Source organism: Protopterus annectens, chromosome 6.part0 (genome assembly GCF_019279795.1).
Source record: "Protopterus annectens isolate FY-2018-M chromosome 6.part0, PAN1.0, whole genome shotgun sequence".
Taxonomy (NCBI): Eukaryota; Metazoa; Chordata; order Ceratodontiformes; family Protopteridae; genus Protopterus; species Protopterus annectens.
This window is the reverse complement of record NC_056737.1, coordinates 1,335,897,190-1,335,902,189: the sequence shown is the minus strand read 5'-3', so window position 1 is coordinate 1,335,902,189 and position 5,000 is coordinate 1,335,897,190. Positions and strand designations below refer to the sequence as shown.

At 38.3% G+C, this 5,000-nt stretch overlaps 1 protein-coding gene across 3 annotated transcripts in view; it reads right to left on the bottom strand.

Annotated features, from left to right (window-relative positions):
- Positions 1-5,000, bottom strand: part of ARL6IP6 (ADP ribosylation factor like GTPase 6 interacting protein 6) — a 313,141-nt gene that overhangs the window by 294,744 nt on the left and 13,397 nt on the right. The gene's annotated exons all lie outside the window — the stretch shown is intronic.

Here is a 5,000-nt window from a genome sequence, read left to right as displayed (position 1 = left end):
TTATCTTTATTTTCATTCTATGTTATTTTTTTTATCTAATTTTAGAGCCTTAATGGGTTTTTCCACAATTTTGGTTATAATTATAATAATTTTTACAAAAATTGCTCAGGTTTTGCTTGCATGTCAGTTTTAAAGCAAAGTATTGTCATGTACTAAGTATAATCCTTTATATCAAATTTATGTATATTTATATAATCTATTATTACATATAAGAAAATATATCATATAAATTATAGGTGGATTTTAAGTGAATTTTGAATTGCTTATTAATAGTCATGATGTCATGATTGAGTGGGGTATTTAATCATGGTTATTGACTTTTCATTTTTGTATTAATTTGTCTGAGGAAGGTGGGGGAGAATCTCTCTACCGAAAGCGCTTACATTAAAAGGTGGCGATTTGAGCCTGTATTGCCTGTGCTTCAGTATTTTTGGTTTAACACAGGAGCCTAACAATTCAAAATTCTGGAAAAAAAAAAAAAAAAATCAAAGTTGCAGAAGTGTACATTTTCCCCATACCCATTAATAAATTTTGCCATCCTTACCAGAAACAGTAGGATTGGAATAAAGTGCTCAGCAGCAGTAGGATCAACTAAAGCTAGAGTTGCTGGGTCAGGTTTGGGAACAGTGTACACATATTTGAAAGACTGAGGAACTTTATGCATACTCTCTGCCTTTTTTGAGGCAAATGGCTGGCCACAAGGAAAACTGCATTCAGTAACATATTCTCTAAAGCAGACAGAACAAGAGGAATGGGTGTAGGTTCGGAAAAAAATCCTTCTGTAACAACTCAGTATTTTCTGAGGGACTGAGAAACCCACTAAAACACTGACACATTGTAGCAATAATCTCACAAGAAGAGACACCCCCCCCCCACAAGAAGAATCAAAAACTGAGCTCTCCTTGGTGTCCGATTCAGAAATCAGGGAACTTCTGTCCCTGCATCTTCTTGTTCAGACTCAGAATCTTGACTCTATTCAGGAAGACAGGCATCCCTCTTTCGTTTACCAGAAACTACTTTACAAGGAGGGTCAATAGCCTGAATTAAACCCCAATCCAGACCCATTAAACCACTATCCAAAGAAAATTGAGGAGTAGATGCTTACTTTTCTGTTTCTGACAGTAAAAATGGGGCCAAAAGTGTTACTAATGGTAACTGCAGCAGCAGCAGCTTCCTTCTCCAGGGATGGGCACAGCAGGGAAACCTTCCCTGTTCTATCTCCCAGGACAGACTAAAGTGGTACCCCCTTGCTCATTGAAGGGACCTCAGTCACGGAGGGTGTGGCTAACTCCTGGCCCACAGTTGCTGTAGGTGCTACACTAGAGGGACCCAGGGTAAAAGATGAGTGGTCCAAGGTACAACAAATAACCACAGCAGTCTCGCCCACCTGCGGCTGAGACCAATTGCTAGCCTGCTGTGGTGAAAAATAATTTTTGTGCCTATGAGGACAAACTGTGAGACCATAAGTCTGTCCCATGGTCAAGCCAAAAAAGTAACACAGTAAAGAGCACTTTAAAACACTATGCCAGCCCCACAAAAAAGTAACAAACAATTTTCCACAGAAAAAAAATGGTTTGAATTACTTTACAACACCAAAATTAAACTGACAGAAAAATGAGGACTTTGTTTCCAAGTACATTACAGTCTCAAGACAGGTTTGTTAAAACATAACACTATTAGTTTTAAAAATAAACTTTTCTGAAGAGGAGACAAAAAAAAAAAAAAAAAAAAAAAAAAAAAGCAAAATTAAGATATAGAAGTCCTAACCGAAAGGAGCTTATTTTTCTAGCAAAGGAAAGCACAAGCTGACAGATCCTCAAAAGCCAAAGAGGGGTGCACTCCTCAGCGGCAATAAAGCTCTGAAAGGCTTCATGTCCAAACTTGTCTAAGTCTACTCAAGCAACGGAGAAAGCAAGATCTCCGTTGCTTTTTACACACTGTGTCGCTATGTTAAAGGAGTTTAACATAGCGAGACAGTGTTTTAAAAAAGACTTCTACTAATGGAAAAAGTCTGGGTGACCGGACCTTTTTCCATTAGTATTAGTCTATTTACAACGTGCACGCTGGCCAATCAGCACGCACATTTTAGAATATTAATGGGGGGGGTCATGGTATAATTGTCCTCATGCCACTGGAAAAGCCTTGGTAGTTCTCACGGAAAAGCAGACGGTCACCCCAGGGCATTATTATTCAATAAAGCATGGGTGTGTGAAAAATTACCATAATTTTCTGAAGAATCCCTAGCCATACACGTACACAGCAGATAGCTGGGCGACAATACTGTTACCTGCCTGCACATACTTGTCAGACTGACAAGTGAGTCTAAGGAGTAACGGCTGAATTTGAACAGACTACCCAAGATCATAAGGTACAGGAACAGTGCTCCATACAGAACACTGCCTGAATCGGACATACCACATTAGATGTTATTTTGGAGTTGACAGTGCACATTTGAAAGGATGACATTACTATTTTTTTAATATGTTGAGGTTCTTCTAAAAAAAAGTTAGATGTCTGAAGAGCACAGTAACATCACACAGCTATACATATTACATGCATTACAAGCCTTCTCTACATAGCACGACAGAAACACACACAGAGCAGTCACTGCTAGACTCCAACCTCCTCCCTTTGTACTTACTCAGTCTAGACAGCATAGTATCAATCGCCAGACCCACGGAATAACTCTTATTACCACTGTGAGTGTAGTGGATTTGATAGCATGATGTGCCCACTGTTTCCAAAACTGTATATTATATGGGAGCAATCCACATTTATAGAGTAGCTCCCTGCCAGTGACAATAAGTCTTCTAAGTGGAAGTTTATAATAAGGAGTATTGTCATGGACGCAAATGTACGATTCAAACTCGCTATCTCTCTAATTACACAGAATAAGCCAAAAGTGCCACAGAAGTAGTCACACTTTTGAGGGTAGAGTGCACACTTCTGATGTGATGACGTCAGTGTGATGCAGAGATAATTTATATGGTAAAAGTGGGATAAGGGGATAGGGTATCCTCTTCCATCTAAAAATCTTCCTTCGATGGGAAGATGATACAGCACAACAGTTCAGGAAGCTATATGTACCAGACACAAACACAAGTTCAACACTCAGAATTTAAACTTCCTACCAATTCAGTTACACAGACTTTTAGTATATGCCGCAGATGTCACAGAATAAGTCTGACTCTTAAAGAGATGGCATGCACTTTTTACCAGATGACAGTGTGTTGCAAAGAAGTTTGTGGTAAAAGTGGGATAAAACTGCAGGGTGAGCTGTATCCAAAGTTACAATTATCTTCTGAGTGGGAGTGAACACAGCACATCTGTTGTTGAAGCTTTACTTCCCTGCCATTAGAAACACACACATTCAGCACAGTCAAATCTGAACCATCTAACAATCCAGTTACAGAATCTAGAGAAAACAGTATTAAACACAGGCACCACAGAAGTCTGATGATTAAGGGGAGTCAGTGCACTTAAGAATGACCTCATTGTGTTGCAGAGAGGATGTTTAAAGTGCAGAGGGAGCTGTATCCAAAATTAAATTATTTTCTTTTGTGCAAGCAGACACAGCACATTTGTTTTTGAGGTGTTGACTATCACTAGAACCAGGCACACATTCACCACCTTAGAACTCAAAAAACATTTTATTGTATCGTTATCTTACAACTATTTTAATGCCTTTAAGTCACGCCAAGTGCTTCTTTTACAATTTCAAAGTGTTTCTCTCAAAATGGCGGATGATGGGGCCTGCCTTGGTAATGTGATCTTATTTTCTTGCTTTCCTTCCTTCTTCCCAGAATACACTTAAAGTCCTCTTTATACGACTCATGCCAGACATAAGGAAGTGGTGCTGTTTTCGCACGCCATTAAAATATAAATGGCAGGACTGTGAAGCACTGTCATCTAAACACACCTTCTGTAAAAGAGCTGCTTCTCTGTTTACCTGACTGACCCTCATTTGTCTGCCAGAGCTTGTTCTATGCTATAAATAACTGTTGGCTACTTGCAGCAAACGAAAGCAGGTAAAACATTTTACTGTAAGAGAAGTCTTTTGTAGTCCTAAAACTTGATAAACCCTCCCCATAGTCTCATGCCAAGGTGTGAAAACTCACTGCAGTAAATAATCCTTGCTGTACATTTACAAGTTGACAAGTAGGAGGACTTTAGCCTGTCTGCAACTTTCCAATGCCTTCAGTGGGCAGATTTTTCTCTCTCATGAATGATGCAGACTTGAAATGTGCTTTACTAGTTGCTCAATTATTTCTGCCATGTTCCCCTCCTTTTTTATATTTCATATTTATTTATACTTTGGTAACCAGGAAAGTGAACTGGTCCCAGTACCCTTTTCAGTCATAACATAAGCACTGGCAAAGATAATTATTAAATGCACTTATCAATACAAAAAGGAAAAAAAATAATAAAAAGAAAATGACAGAAAGACATTAAGACTGCATGTGGAATACATAACCAATGTGTGACAGTGACCAAGTAAATCATTGAGCAATATTTACTAGAATGTATACATTAGTAATGCTCAACTATAGTTCATTGTATGCATACATATTACACATACACACTTATACCGTGACTCACACACTGTGTGTAAGTACATGTGTACAAAAGCGCGCGCGCGTGTGTGTGTGTGTGTGTGTGTGCGCTCATGCACAGTTAAACACAGTTAAGTACTTCTGACTTCCTTTTCTTAGCGTTCTTAATGCAAGGGCACATACTCAATATATGTTAAAGTAAATTCAGCTGTATATATTATGGTTGCTCTCAGACAATGTTCTGGCCTGTGTGTGTGTGTGTGTGTAGCTTGAAAATAGTAAATACATTTTTACTTTACAGGAAAAAAATATTAACTGACTTTTCTGTAAATGTCACAGAAATCTTTGCTGTTACTCTTAGGTTATCTCAACACAAACTATTATGACATTTAAGGCTTAGAATTTCAATACTGTGTTACTGTTTATGTAAATTTGTCATAAGAGATG